At 41.0% G+C, this 22,488-nt stretch overlaps 1 pseudogene; it reads left to right on the top strand.

Annotated features, from left to right (window-relative positions):
* Nucleotides 1-22,488, top strand: part of LOC126455863 (dehydrogenase/reductase SDR family member 11-like) — a 77,360-nt pseudogene that overhangs the window by 49,713 nt on the left and 5,159 nt on the right.

Raw genomic sequence — 22,488 nt, 5'->3', positions numbered from 1 at the left:
GCTTGATTAGGGGCAAGAGATAAAACAGCGACGTGATCGGTCCCATCGGATAAGGGAAGGATGGGAAAGGAAGTCGACTGTGCCCTCTCAAAGGAACCATCCCGGCATTTGCCTGTAGCTATTTAGGAAAATCACGGAAAACCTAAATCAGGATGACCATAAGCGGGTTTGGACCGTCGTTCTCCCGAACGCGAGTGCAGTGTGCTAACTACTGCGCCACATCGCTCGGTCATGACAGAAGGTATCAAGTCCAATACATAGAGAAGAGATTAATACAGGGCACCTTCGCTGTCCTATATTGGCCCATTCAGCATGACAAAACACGGAACACAATCTTTCGTATTCGTCGAACTATAGAAACGGAGGCGAGTTATTATTTCAACCTTCAGAACTTCATTACCTTATCTCTGAACAACACCATGCATTTTGTTATATCTGTGTACTGACGTGACGATTGCGAAAACCATTGCCCAGTAGTACGAAAAACTATGAGTAGCTCACTGTTGTGACTAACAGCATGCTGCAGGGTTCAAACTAACTTTCGTAAGATTAGGCAACGTAAAACTTCCAAGGACGAACTGAATCTACGGCAGAACTGGTGTAACTGCGTGTAGAATCTATCAGAAGCACTATCAAAAGCACTATCACACTTAATACTCCGTTTCGTTCCCATGGTTAATAGGGAAGAATTCTGGAACTCGTTCAATATCACACTGAACTTTATGTATTTTAAGAATAGGAATTAATTATTGATACATACCTGTGCTGATAAAGGTGCTGTCATTTCGTTTCCAACACTGCCCTTCTATGTGCGCGTGTTTATGTGTGATGGCTGTCAATGTCGTGATCGCAACTACCTGTTCGGGCCTAAAATGTGACTTACATTAGCCCTACATTGACAATCTGCAGCCAGAAGTAACGCTTGCGTTAGTACCCGTGACAATACTCCCCTCTAACTTGATCAATATCAATACTTAGACTGTAATTCTAGGAAAGGTAGAACAACTGGGTACTGATAATACTTTTATTATAAAAATCACTCTCAAAGAAACAAAACAAAGTGACCACTCACGGGGGGCGTGCCGGAGATACGTCCCTGCACTCGCAGCACTTTCTGTGTCCTCGGTGGCTCAGTTACCGGCACGGTAGCTCGGCGTGTTCGGCCAGAGGGTTAGCTACCCTCTGTAATAAAAAACTGAGTGAACGTATCAATGAAGAACCTGAACGGGTGTCATCGGCCGTCCGCTCCGAACAAATTCAACGAACAACTTAGAACAAAATGAGATAAAAAATCGGTTAGAGCGTCTGCCCTGTAAGCTGGAGGTCCCGGGTTCGACTCTTGGTCGGGCCACACAGTTTTCAACTGTCGCCATTGATACGTATTTATCGACGCCTGTAAGCAGCTCATGATCTGGATTTCATTATAATTTCATTATTGACATAGAACGTTAAATCCCAGTCATTAGTATAAATTTGAGATTTGCAAAACGTTTGACGTGACTCTAAATCGCGTACCCCATTATACAACGGAAACATTTAAGTGGTTGGTACTGACTAAGATCGAATTCAAGAAAGCTTCTGCACTTACGGGCACTCAGAGTAAAGACTTCTGCGGTCAAGCAAATGGAGCTTAACACATGTACCCTAAAAGAGTACCTATCTGCCGACCCGTGGCGCGTATATCGCCAAATTCAGTGCAGCGAAGAGCAATTCTACAGCGGTGATCTGGGCACTGCTTCCATTGGTCGTGCAGACGAAGTGCGTTGCGTAGCTGAATGTTCTGACTACAGAAAGGGCGCTAAAACTGCTGGGATGGAAGCTACTTCCGTACAATACTGGACACGAATTAAAAATTCAGCATGCTCATAAGCCAGGAGCAGAGACTTGTCTTAAGTGTGCGGTAGTAAAGAAGCACCACAAAGAAGCACAGGTTGCCTCTCTGTTCATAGGGACACGAATGATGCCATTTCTAATGGCGACATCCGCACTTTCGAATTTAATTCTGAGACTGTTAACTCACATCATCCAGCAATGTCTCAAAACGCTGTCCAGCAAAGTGTGACTTACCGACACCTTCCTAGCAATGTCTAAGAACGCTATCTAGCGACGTGGATCCTATTTACAGCCGCCAGAGAGCTCTCAAAATATCTGTCTTGCCAACTGTGTCCTACCGACACCAATGTCCCCTTGGCGCGAAGAGTCCACTTTAGAGCAAACCTCGTCTCATAAGCGTGAACTCTCGTTACAGCCAATCACAGTCCCCTTTAAAATTGGAATACCACCTGCAGCTCATATTCAGTCCAGTAGAAATTTCTAGAACAAATTGTGACCCCACCTCCACCTACAATGCAGCCAACCAAATTCGTTTCCGTATCTTTTGTCTTTTGGTAGGAACACGGCTTTGCACTTCGCATGGGAACTTCTTGCGACCGCTAGCCCGCATTTGCGGCAGGCATTCCATTTGCATTTCTCGTGTTAAAAAAGTCTGTACGTGGCTTTGTAAGATGCTATCACTACGAACACACGCTTCCAGCATTATCTCGTCCCCGACTCCCAAGTAACCACAGGCCAGTCTCGAGAAGTCTTTCCACCGGCTTCACGGCGGGGAGGCACCATTAAGTGGTAAACGTCCTGCGTTCTCTTTTCAGAGCGGTAAAATTGCCCTCCCTGCAGCATTTGTTCTATGTTGATCACGGGGACCGTGAAGTCCTACATTCGCAAAATTACACTCATAGTGGTCTACAGAAAGTGGTGTATAGAAATGTCAGATAAAGCTACCCAGTATCAACCAATAAATGATTAATATTTCGATAGCCCAGCATCTGCCTACTAAGGAAATGAAACATGAATTGTCGTAATTACTCATGTTTGGTGTCTAAATCTTGCCGACTTGCACAGTATATAATCTGTATCTAAAAGTTCTTTTTCTTGTTTCCAGTATATCTAGCCACATTATGCCATTCGATCCATTGATTTCGATGTACTTTGCCAGCAAGCATGCTGTCAAGACTCTGCTTGAAGGGCTGCGGAAAGACTTGGTTGCCAGGAATAGCAAGATACGATGTGGGGTAAGTTTCATATGCATTACGTTACTACATTTCAAAGACTCTGAGCAGAAATGATGGTGTAGATGTTGTGGTTAAGCAAATATACTTTTCAATCATACAGAATTTTCTAAGCAGGTACATGCACTGCTCAAGCAAGGGCATGGAAATTTCAGAAAAGGAAACTGAGTGGTTTAAAAAACTAATAGTTATTACACACGAAAAATCTAATTATAAATTTGATTTATGTCAAGACGGCATATGGTTCTACAGATAAGACAACGTTAAAGAACACGTCATAGGAATTCAGGCGTCGTGATAGAAATAGGAGGTTAATTAAAGAAACCACCGCTAACACAATTCCACAGACGAATCATCCACCATGCAGCAGACTGCGTGAACGTCTAAAACTTACTGTCCCTCTGATAAATTGCTCAGACTTTCGATCTCAGGATCTCACCCAGAAAATTGACCTCTGCAGCAAAGCTCTTACTGGCCGAGTTTCACATACGGAACCCGTCTCCTTTGTTCCACAATCCCACTACCTCACGCCTTCGCTTCACCCTTCAATCCCCTCCCGCTATCCAACCTTGACAGAAGCTCCCTAGGGGTACCTTGCTTGACTGACCTACCTGAAAGAATGAATACTGTCAAGAAATGAAATGAAACGACATATGTTGGGCGCTAATATGTAGTAAAATAATCAGACAATAAAAACGTGTGACAGTAATTGTTTACTCCTTGCTTGTATTCCACAAATAATACGAATTTCCGGGACTGGTATGATGTAGACTCTGCTCAGCAATTAGACTTGAAGCGGGTAATTAATCATTTAATCTCCCATGACGAAATCAGTGATACAGGAAGTCAAAAGTGTCCTGACATGACTCGCCAGTTTGCAGTTGAGATAGCATGGTGCCGTGTGGCTGTTGACAGACAGATGGTGGCTTTTATCTTCGCATTTCTGTGTACCCGCTGCTTTATAGGCGACACCCAGAACAGTTTAATCCACTTCATGTCCGCTGTTTCCCTCTTAATCGTTCTGCAGGTAAAAACCGTCACGCGATAGGTACCAAAGAGCTGTTTTCCCATTCACATCGGCCGTTTGCTGTCACTCATTGCTCGTGTCATTTCTTTTATCTGCAATAATTTCACTGCTAAGGTTGCTTTCAAGTTACATTTTTGCAGTTGTAGGTAAGATAGCAAGAACACAATCGTAATATTCTTCTGAACGAAAAATCATGCGATAAGGAAGCTGATGAAGTCACAAAATGACCTTGAGATGAATACAATTCTCATTCAGTCTGAACACTGAACAGAAGACAGACTGAAATGACCCATGAGTGCCAAATCAGAATTCCCACTCAGAAAGAGTATCACCTCATCACTTACAATGTCCTCAAATGAACCAAATGCAACCCCTCGAAGGCCTGTACTCAGTTTTCTTCTCCTTCCCCCCAATACTCTTCTTCATGGCACAGAATTTCTCATAGTAGCATCCTGTCATTGATAGACTCAGTTTCCACTATACCAGAACGATTGGTCAAAACTGTTAGTTCCCCCATGACAGTCTTGGTTACAAACTTCCAGACACTTCGATTCCACTCTGAAGAATCCCTGCACGGCGAGCAGTATGGAGATAAGACCTCTAACGGTGTTCTCATGGCAGCCTAACTCGAGGCACCAGTCACTGTCAGCACCAAGTTCCCTATACGCTCACAAGACAGATTTTCCTGAATGCCTCCAGATATACGTATTTTGCATTGCAGAGTCGCCTAGGGGACAACGGCTCAACAGAACGTCCGTACGTTTGTACTGGAAAGGCCACTAAGCTTCCCCCTCAAGTTTCTCAGGTACTTCGAAACTCGATGGCGTCCATTAACTAACTGTCAGTCAGCCTTTTAACAGGACACTCCTTTCAGTGTGAAGCAGAGCGCCATTACCTGTTTTCAGTGACTGCCGGGGAGGTCTGAGGATAACAAAGTGTGGCTTAACTGGAACCCTACTGTTCAGAGCGTTGTCTACTTTTTAGTACACATCGAAAGACGTTATTTCAGGCCGACCGCTGTGACCGAGCGGTTCTAGGCCCTTCAGTCCGGAACCACGCGGCTGCTACGGTCGCGGGTTTGAATCGAGTCCTCCCTCGGGCATGGATCTGTGTGATGTCCTTAGGTTAGTTAGGTTTACGTAGTTCTAAGTCTAGGGTACTGATGTCCTCAGTTGTTGAGTCTCGTAGTGCTTAGAGCCATTTGAACCATTTGAACGTTACTTTCGGGATGTTCAAATGTACTTCTCTGCAGTCACATACAGAATATCTTACATAGAATAAAAAGGATACATATTGTTGACAGTAGTTGTCAAGTCATCTTCAAAGCTAAATACTTTGTCGAACGATAATGATCAAACAACTTTTAGTTAATGAAGTCTGGCTAAATGCGTTTTTTGTACTCGACATCAAATCGTATCCAACTGTAAACAGCATAGATTCACGTAATTTACATCCCACTTTGCTGTATTCTAATGGCCTTTTCCAACTCTGCTCCTGCCTGCCAAATCTCTATTCTTTGTCGTTTTATGCTTCCGCTCCGTAATTGGTAAACTGTACGTGTGTGTGTGTATATCACAAAATCTCTGACAAATGTTTTAAAATTCATATTACATTTTCTGATTTCGAATCGTCTATCCTATTCTACTTTTGAACACTGTAATCACATTATTTTTCGTGTACCACGGCATTGATATCTTCGTCCCTGCACGCTGGCACTGCCATGCTGCCATACTCCAATGTTGAGGGTCATACCTCGTAATATTTGCAGCTATTTTGTTTAAAATTTGCGTATGTGAAGTCCTGATATGGATAAGTGGTTGAAGGCACGATATTAAGCGTATATTCTAGCTGAGGCAGTTTCATGGTCTCGTAGACTCTCTAACATCATTTCCGGTTGTGATTCGCAATTTTTTTTATAGAACACGACGGCTTCCACATCTATATATCTGTATGTTAAAGAGAATAGCATCACATCAAGACGTGTGGCATTTGTTGAGGCCTTACATCAATCTAGAATAGACACACAAAGCCTTGCATTAGGTGTATTATGATACCTCTTTATCTCTGTAACGAGTAGTAAAGCAAATTTTCCTGGTGATTTTGTTTGTGTTACGATAATCATGTACTTTAATGAACTACACAGTCAATTAAGATGCGGCAATATTTAATTTGCGCTTACAAAGTGTGAGACATCTCGCGGTATATTATCGTGTACAGTTTTTTTCCGAGGTATCAACTCTGACGTTGTCTTTGGAACTGTCTCATATTCCAGTGCTACCTTCTTTGGTTTCCGCGTGGAGTGACCGCGAGATTTGAGGCGCCATGTTACGGATTGCGTGGCCCCTCCCGCGGGAGGTTTGAGTCCTGCCTCTGGCACGGGTATGTGTGTTGTTCTTAGCATAAGTTAGTTGAAAATAGTTTAACTAGTGTGTGAGTCTGGGGACCGACGACCTCGGCAGTTTGGTCCCTCAGGAATTTACACGCGCACACACCCTTCGGCTGCGTTTTTGTATATTCTTCTATTGTCTAAGTAAGAGTTTTGGTAATGAAAAACAACTTATTCTTTCTTTCTTTTCTAATAAGACAGTTATGTTATGCTCGTGTTTGTGGTGGAGAATTAATGGTATCTATATTCGCAAAGCTTATGTTGCGGAAATGGAACTGCTCAGATCGAATATTCAAAGTAAGTATTTAACAACGTGAAAAGTGCTGTAGGCGTAGTTTTTAGAAGTTGCGGACAATAATATCGAGCAAATACGGTCTATAAAGCTTTCAGAAAGCCCTCTGATTGCAAACTCCAGTTATTTACATAGAATTTAGTAGTGACTTCGTTTATATTTTTCTGGTATATAACCCGATGCATTATCGCTGTCTCTCCAAGATCGGTGACTTATAGCTAATCAAAAATGTTAAAATATGTACTTTGAGGGTACATTGTGGGTAGTTAGATTCCGCCTCTCTCTTTGAATGCTTAGCTAACACATTTTTCTGCAGTAATAAGTTTGCTCAGGGTAGTCATATAACAACGAATTTTATGGCCTAATATCTAAAATCTGAATTGTTGAATTCTAGCATTGGGGTACATATTTCAGCATTTGGCAACTACTTTGACGACTATGTGTACATGTGTAAGTTAACCGACGCTAATTTTTACAGTGCCGACTTTTCTTGAGATTTTGTGACATCAGACAGCGATTTCCATGTGTTAACCTCAAATAGCAATGCAAACTTCGCCTTTTTTGTGCTGCTGATGCTGTTGCTGCCATATTTTACAGACATTTTAGAATATCTGCCACATTTTAGATTCATAAAATAATTGAGTTACGATCTGCTGTGGGTTTTAATTGGTACTGGACCCATCTACAGGTGAGGTACAGAGATCAACTGTGTAGTAATCTGCTGGCGACTGGAGAAACCGTGATTTGCTATTATTTCGCGTTTTCTGGGTTTGTGGGATGGCATTTAAGGTAAAGCAAATGTTGGTTTTTAACTATTTATAGAGAAATGTTGATTTTCCAGTGCAGCCATCTGATAGTGACAGGAGCAAGGAAGAGAAAGTGGACTTGCGTCTATTTACGTTTTCAGAGCTTGTGAGAAGGTGTTTATGGTACAAAACTAATTTTTAGTGAATAAGAATTCCTACTTCGTCACTTATATTTTATAGCAAATGTTGTTTTTTAATTGTATATTGAGAAATATGCAATTTACTCGTTCCAGTATTCATGTCGCATGATATATAGCTTCAAATCAAAGTTACCAATGTGAGGACTAATTAGTAAGTCCTTAAACGAACATTTGGAGTTAGTATTGCAAAAATATCTGCAGAGTGGAAGCACAAGGTTCGCGGTAGTGTTGGGGCGCAGGGTGGGGGGTGCTACATGCAAAATCTGTAGAACTACTGGGGGGTGCGTAGCTGTGCTGATATCAACGAAATATGGCAAGCATGTGAAATTCGCACCCACGAATTCAGTGGGTGCTCAGGGTGTGGGGCCTTAATGCAAAATCTGCACAATTGCAGTGGGGATGAGGAGGCTCTCCCATCCTCGACCTTGGCACATGGCAGGATGTCGTGAGTCCTCAAATGGCCGGGGATTAGGAAATCCTGATGATGGCATCAGTAAAATATGACATGAACAATTGCATGTGATTTTCCATAATGATTTCTAGGTTGGGTTCAAGGTTGTCTCGTTCTGTCCTTGCGCTACTACTTCTAGAAAGGACCAATTTAGCGTCGTGTGTGTGTGTGTGTGTGTGTGTGTGTGTGTGTGTGTGTGTGTGTGTCTGTGTGTGTGGTTTGGGAACGTATGAGCGCCCAACGCCGAGGATATCAGCGCCCTGACATCGATTAAAACAAACAAAGGTGGATAAGAACGAAAACTGACGTACACGCATGCACACGAAACGACCACACAATGACTATCGCACAGACACTCTCACATGTATTAAAACCAATGAGGAGGCAAGATAGCTAATTAAGAAAGTAAAACAGGGGAAACAAACCACAAAAGATCTAAAAGAACAGCACAGGGAAATGAAACTGGTTGACCATTTACGAAAAAATTTGGGTGAGCCAGCCACCCCGTTGACACATTAAAAATACCTCCCCAAAATCTTGTTAAAATGTGGAACAATTCACAGAACTTTAAAACCCGAACCACATTCATTTGAGCATTGCATAAAATAGACTGTAGATCCGCCGGCAAATCCGCTGCAGTCCGCTGGTCAGCAAATAAAATGCAGTCCAATAAAAGGTAGTGCACCGTGAACTGCACGCCACAAGCACCACACATCTTACGGTCCTCTCGCCGGAGTAAAAATCCATGCGTCATAGGGCTGTGGCCGATGCAAAGACGAGTAAGGAAGTACGCCATGGCCGAGTTTTGGGCTTGATAACACGGAGCTTGTTGTCGGTCACTTCGAGCCACTGATGTTCCAATCGACACAGGACTTTATACCTCAACAGCGAGGTGAGGGCATGCAGTGGGATAGCACACTTAAAGACCTGACGGTCATGACACGCCTCCTTGGCTGCTTGATCAGCACTTTCATTCCCCAGAATTCCCGCGTGCCCTGGTTCAAATGGTGCAAGTGGCCCTGAGCACTATGGCACATAACATCTGAGGTCATAAGTCCCCTAGAACTTAGACCTACTTAAACATAACTAACCTAAGGACATCACACACATCAATGCCCGACGCAGGATTCGAACCTGCGATCGTAGCGGTCGCGCGGTTCCAGACTGGAGCGCCTAGAGCCGCTCGGCCACTCCGGCCGGCGCGTGCCCTGGTACCCAGCACAAAGACACCTGCTTCCCCAGTCCCTCTAGTTGGAGGAGGGCGTCGTGGATAATGTGGGTTCCTTTATCTGCTGGATACAAACGCTGGAGAGAGTAAAGCGCGCTCAAAGAATCTGAACAGACGAGAAATCTAATACTGGGAGAAAGTCTCATCTGCTCCAGTGCCCGCAAGATGGCATACAATTCTGCATCAAAGATGGTAAATCAGGAGGCAGTATGACCTTGAGGACACGATCCGGGAAGACGACAAAGCAACCCAGTCACCCTGCTTAGACCCATTCATAAAAACAGCTGCATGGTCGTCGTGCTCATATAAAACGGCACAAAAGACCCGATTAAACACGGAAGCAGGAGTGCTATCTTTTCTGTACCGCACCAAATCCAAAATCAAATTGGGGCCTCTCCAGTAACCAGGGTGGCAGGCGGTTAAAACCCTGGATTTGGGGTCGTACAGACTGCACACAAAGGGTCACTAGCAAGCAGACGTTGCACACGGATCCCAAACGGCAACGTAGCCTGGGGCGGCGGGAAAACAGGCGGTCCAGAGGCGGATGAGCAACAATATCATGAGCAGGCGAGGTTGAAGTTGCAAGAAAATTACAAGCCTGGCGCACCAGTAGGAGCTGCCGCCGGATGGTAAGTGGCGGTTCCCCGGCCTCAGCACAGAGGCTGGGTATGGGACTGGTCCTATAGGCACCCGTGGCCAGTCGAATCCCTGGATGGTGGACAGCGTCAAGGATTCGCAAATAATAATGCCTCGCTCACCCATACACTGTGCACCCGTAGTCCAGCCGTGAACGCACAAAAGCCCGATAAAATTGGAAGAGACGCGCCCTGTCCGCTCCTCAATGTCTGGGGCACTTGAGGATGTTCAGTGCCTTCAGGATTCTGGCTTTCAAGTCTCGTAGATGTGGCAGCCATGACAACCTGGAGTCAAAAATTAGGCCCAGATACCGCACTGTGTCTCTAAAATGTAGGACAGTATCCCCTACATGCAAGGCAGACAAAATAAAAGGTCGACGAGAACGATTAAAATGAACACAAACACACTTATCGGCAGAAAACTGAAAACCCGTCTTTGCAGCCCACTCCTCTAACCGCCGCACTGTTAGTTGCCACTGATGGCTTACTATTGCAACACTGTAGGAGGAACAGAAAACAGCAAAATCGTCCACAAATAAGGAGCACTGTGCTGAACTCCTCACTGTAGACGTTACTGTTGATGGCTATGGCAACACTTAAAACACTGCCCTAGGGGACACCATTCTCCTGCTCAAATCTATCAGACAGTGTGTTACCAACTCTGGTCGGAAAAAGCCGCTGAGACAGGAAAGACCGAATGAAAATGGGGAGGTGCCCACGAAAGCACCATTCATGCCGTTGTGCAAGAATACAGTGTCTCCAAGTAATATCATATGCGTTACTGATATCAAAGAATATGCCGATACAGTGATGTTGACGGAGGAAAGCGTGCTGAACAGCCGCCTCTAGGAGAGTCAGGTTGTCGACCGTGGGCCGATATTTGCAGAATCCACACTGAGAGCGGCTAAGAAGTTGCCTGGTCTCCAAAAGCCAGACCAGACGACGGTTAACCATCCGTTCCAGGGTCTTCCCTATACAGTTCGTTAGGGCGATGCTCCGATAACTACTTGGAGACGGGCGATACTTTCCTGGTTTGAGCATAGGGACCACAATTGCCTCCCTCCACGAGTTGGGGAAGTTATCTGTCTGTCATATTAGATTAAAACAGTCGAGGAGGATTTCCTGGGACGCTGTTGGCAAATGACGAAGCATGCAATACCGGATGTGGTCGTGAGCGGGTGCAGTGTCAGCAGTCTCGGCTCTCACATCTAGAAAGGGGAGTTGTAGGCCTCAGAACCGCTGGACCTGAAGTCCAACTTTTGCCTCCCTACAGTTGCACGGTAGCGATAAAACGCGGGATCCTGGCTTGCATTGGCAGTAGTTTGCGCAAAATGCTCTGCCAGCGTCTGAGCAATGTCTCTGGGCGCCGTTTGGAGGCACCCCTGTGTCAGTACTGCTGCAATCGGTAAACGGCTGCGTGTACCGGTAATCCCCCGGATGGCTTCCCATACTTTTGTGGAACAAGTGGAACTGTCGACGGAATCCAGGAACTCCTGACATGACCTTTTATTTGCTCTCTTTAATGACATGGCTTGCCCTAGCTCTCGCGATTCGAAAGGCAGTAAGATTGACCGCTGTTGGGCGGCATTTAAATTTAGTGTCGTTAAGATGTTTGCATCTACATTTAAGTAACTCAAATAGTAATGAGTTTGAAATCGTTTTTACAATTCCGTGAGGTAAGGGGCTATGATGCTGAGAGTATTAAAAAGTAAATAACAAAATTATTTATCTCACATGAAAATATAGCTGGATAAATGCAGTGGTCAAGGATATAATCATGCAGTATCTGTGAATGGCAAATACTAAGGTTTGTAATCATGAAACGAAGCACGGGCGTACATTGTTGTTCATCACACAACAAAACTTTGACCTAAATGATTACAGAATTAATGTATTGGAACTGCGACAATTTTACGAGAGAAGATCTTGCTCTTACGTGTTCCTTAGTGGTTGTCTTGTTCAGTGGTGATAAATAAAACAAATTCATGAACTGACAGAAGTGTTAGACTCTGAAGAAACTGTGTCCAACTAGATGGTCTTCCAGATTTGATTCATTGTCTCCAGACAGAATTTCAAACAGATTTTGTTGAACTTATGCAGTATAATTTTGAAGAGAAAAGAAATCAGGAAGAGAAGAATTTTAATTTGCTGATAGATGGAAACATATGATTTTGTACTGAATTTTGTATCCACATTAAGATTTTAAAAAGTACTGATTTAGTTTTTACACTACTGCATTCAGCTACTGCTGTTGTTTCTGGACAGAGGTTCCTATCCTCGTTTTGTTCTTGAAGACACTTTCAGCAACCCAACCCCCCCCCCCCACCCCCACCCACGAAGGTGGTTGGAGTGTTCCTGGGAGACTGTGTGTGTGTGTGTGTGTGTGTGTGTGTGTGTGTTTGTGTGTGTGTGAGTGTGTGTGTGTGTGTGTGTGTGTGTGTGTGTGCACACGAGTGCATAAAGGTCTGTCCCCTTATTTCCATTTCACTCTCTTGCCAGATCAGCTATCCAAAGGATACTCGTAGAAATTTTCAAAATGTTTGACTGAGAGCTAACAAAGATCCTTCTCTTCAGTGTAACAGAACGTAATGGGAAACTGACATTGAGAGTTCAAGTGTCTAAAGTTAGCAAAAAGAGGCTTCATGTAACTTTACATAACCAGTAAATACGAACTTCTGATGACTTCCGGCTGAGTAATGTGTATGTAAGTTTTTCCATTATCTAGGACCACACGCCATTCTATAAATTCGTTACACAACTAGGGGGAAGCATCTGTCTCAAATCACTTATGTACGGTTAGAAAAATAGTTGGCTTCTTAATGTGAGTGAGTGAGTCCAGCCTTGAACTGTAGTGTTCATATGACAAACATAGGCGACTCTAAGGAAGGTCAAACAAGAATTTACACGTTGTACTTGTCAAACTTATCCAAGAACTTCTCTAGACTGACACCATCACCCAAATGAAGACAGTTAGTGAATTTAACTGCATACTTTCGATGGCGTCCTATGTAAGAAGTTTAGGGAACACTAAATGAATTATGTCATAGAAATTGTTCTTGATTTATGAGTTTCATATTATTTGAACAGTGAAAATTACTAACAAGTCTATGTTATATTTTGTAGACTGTACAAGTCCTGTAACGTAGCTATAAAACCTTTATCGCTCATTGTATGAAAGCTATTCAGAAAGTAAGGAGCAATCAGTCGCGAATGGAAACCACAGTGAAAGTCTCAGATGTGTTGCACAGTGTGCCTAATATGCCGGCATATAGCGTCACGTCGATCATTTTAGTTCTGAGGGCGCTGTGATGGTGCAAAACGCCTAGAAAATATTCTCTCTCGCAATATGTAGCTGCCTGTCTGGAGGTTTCGCCTGACTTAATGCAATTCCACATAAAGTAACTGCCACGCATTTCCGTCATCACGACAATTCTCTTCCGTACACTGCAGGGGCGGTTAGGACGATCCTGTAGCGTTTTCGATGGCAAGTGTTTGATCACTCATCATATAGCCTCGACTTGCTCCCTCTGTTTTTCATCTCGGCCCAAACGAACCGCCGGTTATGAAGACAACATTTTGGCACAGACAACGAGCTGCAGTCCAGCACAGAAAATTACGGAAAGCACAGGAGGCTGCCTTCCATGACGAGGGTATTGTAGAGCTGGCACAACGCTAGGACAGATGTCTACTTCGGAGCTGCGACTATGTAGAGATGTAGCTATCTGTTGCAAATAGAACATTTTTTATTTTCACTGTTGTTTCCATTTGGTGACTGATCGTTTCTTACTTGCCGAATAGACCTCGTACATGTAAAATAGTTGAACTAGGATAATAAGTTCGAGAATTATATAAATGTTCCTTATATAAATAATAGATTTCAAAGGGGAAATAAAACAAGTTGGAAAATCGGAAACATGTTTATTAACGTATGACTTTTGTTTTAGCAAATATCACCAGGACTTGTGAAAACAGGAATATTCAATACCTTACAAAAGCATTCGACAGAAGCGCTGGAAAATATGCGATTGCCAATGATGGAATCTGAGGACATGGCGGATGCAGTTATCTATATGCTATCGCAACCTCCACGTGTTCAAGTACGTACAAATAACCATCATAAAAGATGCATATAGTCTTTTCTGTGTATAAAATATCATTTAATTAGACATTTCTTTCTCCTAGGAAAATTGCTGATATGGTTTCTATCACTGGTCGCACAGATTTTGCACATTAAAAAAATAGATGTTAGAAGTGTCATAAAGGTTTCATTACGTATTTTAATGTTAATAATAAAACATTGGTGGATGCAAACGTACATACCCCATTTTACAGAAATATTAAATTTATATTGTAATAATAGAAATAATAATAACTGAATAGTCACCTTGAAGTACGATAGTAGGCTTTCGAATATTGGCTGTGTAGTAATGGGCACGAAGAATTTATATGACACAGATGTTATTGATGTAATTGGAAACAAGTGGTTGCTACGAAATAGTAGTAGTAAATTTAGTTTAGGTAATTGAAATGAAATAAAGGAGGGTATAACAAGGATATGAGCAATAAGATATTAGAATTTTCTTGTGGTTACGTATGAAAACAATACTTTACTCGACGACATTACCAGTGATCATATAGGAAACACTTCTACTTCTTGTTAAATGCAGAATGTGTGCACCAGCTGGAAAACACCACTGTTTTGGGCACAGAGAAGGCGATTATGTTCCTCTTTAAAAGACTTTGCGTGAGAAGTGCCGATGCCATCACATGCATCATCCCCCTCTCACTGCTGTTGGCTGCATATGTATGCTTCCTTCCCAATGTCTAGTTCTTCTCCCATTTGACCTTCTCCTATGTGTCTCTCTCCAACTGTCATTTTCTTCATGCCTTTCTCTCGCTCTTGTTAATGACTGTTTCCTTCTCTGGCTTTCAGAGACTCTCTCTGTACGACTGCCATTTTTTTGTTCCCCCCTTTTTCTCTCCCATGTCAAAGTCTCTTTCTTTCTCGCTTACGATATGCTATCTTTCTCTTCAACCCCCATTGTCTCCTCTTCACATGTGTCCTTGAGGTTGGTTTCCGTGGGGCATTAGTCTCCAGATCAGGAAACCTTAAATCGTGGGTGGACGGGACAAATTTTTTTCATGTTAACTTTCGCTGATCAGGAGGGGGTGTGGGCAGGTTCCACACCCCCAAGCCTATATATATATATATATATATATGGACCCATTCATCTCTATTTTTCGTTTCCACTGACTCCTCTATACTTGGTTCCAACTTTTATTATCTTTGTCGATCTCATTCTTTTTTGCTGCCACATCCTCCCCCAGCTACCTCTCTCTCTCTCTCTCTCTCTCTCTCTCTCTCTCTCTCTCTCTCTTGCGACAGGAGCATTTTTCAGCTAGCTGCATTCTTTCTCGTGTTACAGTGGATTCCGCTCCTTACATAAGACGAATTCTGTAGCTCAGTAAAGTATTGATAGTTTATATATATACTATGACATATTTACATACTTTTACATATTCAAACAAAGTTAAGTACACTTAATGCAAGGATAAAACAAAATCGTCTCCTGTCCAAAGTAAGTTCATTTTGTACTGCTTTACATATAAATGCACAAAATGCTTACGCTACACTTACCGTGTACCAAACCATGTGTTGTTCGATTTACAAGTACAAAAAATGTTGTATGATAAATAATTTTTTGTAAGGTGCATAGGCTTTCAGGTTGCACCATCAAATACTTTCCAGGTCAAGACAACCAGTAGACGTGTCAAGTGACCAGTGACCTCAGAAACATTGCAATGACTCCAGAATCCTTGACATTTGTACACTACTTCAGTTGAAACTACAGTTACCCATCAGTCCAGATATTACGTGAATATTTCACATGAATGAGTACAGTTAATTTGAACCTCTGGATCTCTGTAACAGATAATGACATTGAGAAACGGTTATAAGTTCGTGGAGAATATTATCTTAGGGACATATGGGTACAATTTTGACAATTCACCATAAACAGAAATAACGGAAGTGGCCAGCCCTACAACTGGTAATCTAATTACATAACAACACGGTTTTTCGTGGTTTCCTGAATTACAGTCCTTGAACAAATAGCAATATTATAAGCTGTCTAGGGCTCACCCTAGGCTATAGCTTAGGGAAAATAACCAGACGATTTACTCGATAATATCAATAACTTAATTATTATCACCAAAATACCCTGGGCCACAGCAAAATTTAACCACAATCCACAGAACGCTGTGGCTCAAAAAGCAGATGAAATCATTAAAGAAAATCAAATTTTCAGTATCAATCCAAAGTAAACAGATAATAAAGGCATCAATAAGAAACTGGACAGGTATGAGGTCCTTCTGAAAAAGCACCACAACAAATTATTATGTATCAAAGAGACTACAATTATTTATTTATTTATTTATTATTTACATTTTATAGCCTTCATGGGACTACTCTAGCCAACTTTATAGAAAGAATTTTTTCGTATGCTGTCAGCCCAGTACTTCTTCATTCTCACAGGTCTCATCCTTCTTTCTTCATTGGAAATCACCCTTCCTATTTTCTGTTTGTTGATTCTCGTTTGCAATCTGGTTTCTTTGTCTGTGAGTTTTCTGATTTTGTCAGTTTGTTTCTTAGGTGTTCCAATGCAATCTGTACTCATTCATACCTTCCCTGATTTCTGTAATGCACTTAATGCTGCACTTACCATTCCCCAATTTTTCTATTATTCTCCTGATGATCCTATTCTCTGCTGTTATGATTAGATGTCCAAAAAATGAAATGCGTTTCTTCCTGATTTTACGCAATACTGGTTCTATTTCTTTCTAGACTTTTTCATTTGTAGCTACTCTCCAGTGTCCAACTTTGTGGTACGATTTCTTGGTGCATGTTCTGACGATTCTTCTCTCTATTTTGAGAATTTTGTCTGTTCGTGCAGTCTTAGATGTTCTGAATATGGTTTCACTTACATATGTTATTTCTGGTTGAGTGACTGTTTTGTAGTGTATTAGTTTTCTTGCTACTGAGAGGCTGTTTTTGCTGTAGGTGTTCTTGGTGATATATTGTGCTTTAGTCAGTTTGTTTATTCTATTATGCCGTGTTGACTTTTCATTGATGTTACATGTTATGATTTCTCCCAGATATTTACAATTTATCTACAATTTTGATTTCTTGGTTTCCTATGGAAATTTTGTTTATGAGTGGTGGGTCAGTTAACATGATGTCTGTTTGTTCAAAGGATATTCCAAGATCAATTTTCTGTGCTATTTTCTGTATTGAGATAACTTCCTGTTTGGTTTCCTGAATACTGTTGGACACGAGAGCGAGGTCATCAGCACATCCTAGACAATTTAACCTTATGTTGTCTTTGCTTCTTCCAATTTGGATGTTCTTTGAGTTAATCTTGTACAATTCCCTACAGTAGCATAATTCTTGAATATTTTGAATAGTATCATTGAGCTAAAACAGTTTCCCTAAGAAAACGGTGAAATATAATTCTAAGAAAGTATGTAAAAAAAAGCTAGCTTACTAAAGGGATAAAAATATCTTGAAAATAGAAAAGGGAAATGTATCTTATAGCTAGGAGTAATGACCCTGAATCAATGAAACAGTATAAAAACTACTGCACTGTATTGAGAAAACTTATTAAAATGCCCAGAAGTATGTACATTATGTCTGAGATTAGCACATCTGGTAACAAAATTAAAACAATTTGGAATATTGTGAAAAGGGAAACTGGGCAACTGAAAGCACAGGAAGACTGTGTTTCTTTCAAACACAATGAGAAGTTTGTTAGCAAGAAGTCAGAAGTAGAAAATATTTTTAATAACCATTTTTAAGTGTTGTAGAGAAAATAGGTTCCAACTATTCATTAGAAAATGCAAGGCAGTATATGGAAGAGGCAGTACCTACGCAATTTGATAAAATTGAAATTCACCCCACCTCTCCTAATGATATCAGGAAAATAATAAATTCACTCAAAAGTAGAAGGTCACATGGAATTGATGGCATTTCCAACAGAGTACTAAAAGCTTCTTCCCAACAAATAAGTAGGATTCTCAGCCACATATGTAGTAGCTCACTGAAACAGGGAGTTTTTACAGATAGACTGAAATATGCTATTGTTAAACCATTGCATAAAAACGGGATAGCTACCAACCAATATCATTTCTGACAGCATTATCCAAATTTGTTGAAAAAGTAATGTATTCAAGAGTTGTTGTTGTTTTGGTCTTCAGTCCTGAGACTGGTTTGATGCAGCTTTCCATGCTACTCTATCCTGTGCAAGCTTCTTCATCTCCCAGTACCTACTACAACCTACATCCTTCTGAATCTGCTTAGTGTATTGATCTCTTGGTCTCCCTCTACGATTTTTACCCTCCACGCTGCCTTCCAATACTAAATTGGTGATCCCATGATGCCTCAGAACATGTTCTACCAACCGATCCCTTCTTCTGATCAAGTTGTGCCACAAACTTCTCTTCTCCCCAATCCTATTCAATACTTCCTCATTAGTTATGTGATCTACCCATCTAATCTTCAGCATTCTTCTGTAGCACCACATTTCGAAAGCTTCTATTCTCTTCTTGTCCAAACTAGTTATCGTCCATGTTTCACTTCCATACATTCCTACACTCCATACAAATACTTTCAGAAATGACCTCCTGACACTTAAATCCATACTCGATGTTAACACATTACTCTTCTTCAGAAACGCTTTCCTTGCCATTGCCAGTCTACATTTTATATCCTCTCTACTTCGACCATCATCAGTTATTTTGCTCCCCAAATAGCAAAACTCCTTTACTACTTTAAGTGTCTTATTTCCTAATCTAATTCCCTCAGCATCACTCGACTTAATTCGATTACATTCCATTATCCTTGTTTTGCTTTTGTTGATGTTCATCTTATATCCTCCTTTCAAGACACTGTCCATTCCATTCAACTGTTCTTCCAAGTCCTTTGCTGTCTCTGACAGAATTACAATGTCATCGGCGAACCTCAAAGTTTTTATTTCTTCTCCATGGATTTTAATACCTACCCCGAATTTTTCTTTTGTTTCCTTCACTGCTTGCTCAGTATACAGATTGAGTAACATCGGGGACAGACTACATCCCTGTCTCACTCCCTTCCCAACCACTGCTTCCCTTTCATGTCCCTCGACTCTTATAACTGCCATCTGGTTTCTGTACAAATTGTAAATAGCCTTTCGCTCCCTGTATTTTACCCCTGCCACCTTCAGAATTTGAAAGAGAGTATTCCAGTCAACATTGTCAAAAGCTTTCTCTAAGTCTACAAATGCTAGAAACGTAGGTTTGCCTTTCCTTAATCTATTTTCTAAGATAAGTCGTAGGGTCAGTATTGCCTCACGTGTTCCAACATTTCTACGGAATCCAGACTGATCTTCCCTGTGGTCGGCTTCTACTAGATTTTCCATTCGTCTGTAAAGAATTCGCGTTAGTATTTTGCAGCTGTGACTTATTAAACTGATAGTTCGGTAATTTTCCCATCTGTCAACACCTGCTTTCTTTGGGTTTGGAATTATTATATTTTTCTTGAAGTCTGAGGGTATTTCGCCTGTTTCATACATCTTTCTCACCAGATGGTAGAGTTTTGTCAGGACTGGCTCACCCAACGCCGTCAGTAGTCCCAATGGAATGTTGTCTACTCCGGGGGCCTTGTTTCGACTCAGGCCTTTCAGTGCTCTGTCAAACTCTTCATGCAGTATCGTATCTCCCATTTCATCTTGATCTACATCTTCTTCCATTTCCATAATATTGTCCTCAAGTACATCGCCCTTGTATAGACCCTCTATATACTCCTTCCACCTTTCTGTTTTCCCTTCTTTGCTTAGAACTGGGTTTCCATCTGAGCTCTTGATATTCATACAAGTGGTTCTCTTATCTCCAAAGGTCTCTTTAATTTTCCTGCAGGCAGTATCTATCTTACCCCTAGTGAGATAAGCCTCTACATCCTTACATTTGTCCTCTAGCCATCCCTGCTTAGTTATTTTGCGCTTCCTGTCGATCTCATTTTTGAGACATTTGTATTCCTTTTTGCCTGCTTCATTTACTGCATTTTTATATTTTCTCCTTTCATCAGTTAAATTCAATATTTCTTCTGTTACCCAAGGATTTCTACTAGCCCTCGTCTTTTTACCTACTTGATTCTCTGCTGCCTTCACTACTTCAACTTCATCCCTCAAAGATACCCATTCTTCGTCTACTGTATTTCTTTCCCCCATTCCTGTCAATTACTCCCTTATGCTCACCCTGAAACTCTGTACAACCTCTGGTTCTTTTAGTTTATCCAGGTCCCATCTCCTTAAATTCCCACCTTTTTGCAGTTTCTTCAGTGTCTGTTTAAGAGTAGCATCACATATTTGTAAGAATGAAGTACTAAAAAAAGTCAATTTGGTTTTCAGAAAGGCTTTTCAATAGAAAAAGCTATATATGCTTTCACTGACCAAATATTAAATGAAATGATAACTGAACATCACTCATTGGGATATTTTGTGATCTCTCAAAGGCTTTTGATTGTGTGATCCATGAAATTCTTTCAGATAAGCTTAAGTATTGTATGAGTGAGGCAGTGCACCAATTGGTTAATACATACTTAAGTGGAAGAATGCAGAAGGTTGAAATTAACAGTACAGATAGTCGACAAAAACCAGCAGAGTCCTCTATATGGGGAGGTATCAAGAATGGTGTCCCACAGGGTTCAGTCTCGGGTCCTTTATTGTTCTTAATATATATTAACGACTTGCCACTCTATATTCATGAAGATACAAAGTTAGTTCTTTTTGCTGATGGTACAAGTATAGAAATCACACACAACAAGCAGTAATCAGCTGAGGAAATTGCAAATAATGTCTTTCAGAAAATCATTAAATGGTTCTCTGCAGATGGACTCTCACAAAATTTTGAGAAAACACCATTTATACAATTCTGTACAGTAAATGGCGTAACACCATTAGTAAATACAGACTATGAACTGAAGTCTGTTGCTATGGTAGAATACTCAAAATTTCTGGGTGTGTGCTTTGATGAGAAATTGAATTGGAAGAAACACATTGATGATCTGCTGAAACAGTTAGGTTCAGCTTCTTATGCTATTAGGGTTATTGCAAATTTTGGGGAGAAACATATCAGTAAATTAGCCTAATATGCCTATTTTCATTCATTGCTTTCATATCACATCATATTTTGGGGCAATTCGTCATTAAGAGAGAAAGTATTCATTGCATAAAAGCGTGTAATCAGAATAATAGCTTTAGCCCACCCAAAATCACCTTGCAACCATTTATTTAAGGAATTCAGGATATTCACAGTACCTTCGCAATACATATATCACTTACGAAATTTGTCATTAATAATCCATCCCAATTCAAAAATAACAGCGAAGTGCATAGCTACAACACTAGGAGAAATGATGATAAACACTATTCTAGATTAAATCTCACTTTGGCACAGAAAGGGGTGAATAACGCTGCCTCAAAAATATTTGGTCATTTGCCAAATAGTATTAAAAGTCTGACAGATAGCCAACCAACATTTAAAAGCATATTAAATGAATTTCTCAATCACAACTCCTTCTACTCAATAGAGGAGTTCTTCAATATGAAGTAGTAACTTTAAAAAAATTAATTAATTAATTTGTCTAAAGAAAATTTATGTTGAAGTGACATGCTCCAAATCATTATGAAATGACGTATTCATGATCTATGGAACAGGGATTAATGTATGTATATACTGAACTCCAAAATTATTAGTGAGACGCCCTGCTCAACCTGCAGGATAGGACAGGTAGTTTAAACTGTGGAAAGGGGACAAAATAAGCGACGGTCAGTTACACTCAAACATACAACTTTATTTATTTGACCAAACATTACAGAAAATTAACAAAAAAACACAGCATTAATTTTTGGAACTTAATAACTGGCTGATCACGCCATACAATCTCATGCCTTAAGGGCAACACCACTTTTTTTTAAATCGGCTGAAAGCCAATAACTTAAAACTCAAACCAAAATCAGAAATTTAATGGCCTTATCTTAAATCAGTTATTTCAATTAGGCTGAAGGCCCAAACCATCACTCACCTTATGAGCAAAACAACTTTAATTTAAAACAAAATCAGCTGAAGGCCCACCTCTTAAGACTCAAACCAAAATTAAACTTTTAAAACTCAAAAGGCCAACTTAAAACAACTCTTTAAATTAGGCTTAAGGGCCAAACATTCTTACGCCTTAAGGGCGAAGTAACCTTAATTTAAAAATCGGCTAGAAACCATACAAATACAAACAGCAAGAAAAAATAAGAAAAGGTGGTATACCCAACAGCGCTCAGAAGTTTCCGAGGGCCAGCCTGTAATTCAAACACTAATGTTCACTTAGGTCAGACAGGCAGTTGACCCAACCATTCTCAATCTGACGACAACCCAAC

Source organism: Schistocerca serialis, chromosome 2, assembly GCF_023864345.2.
Source record: "Schistocerca serialis cubense isolate TAMUIC-IGC-003099 chromosome 2, iqSchSeri2.2, whole genome shotgun sequence".
NCBI lineage: Eukaryota > Metazoa > Arthropoda > Insecta > Orthoptera > Acrididae > Schistocerca > Schistocerca serialis.
Note: the sequence above shows the minus strand (reverse complement) of the source record. Positions and strands in the feature narration are given on the sequence as shown.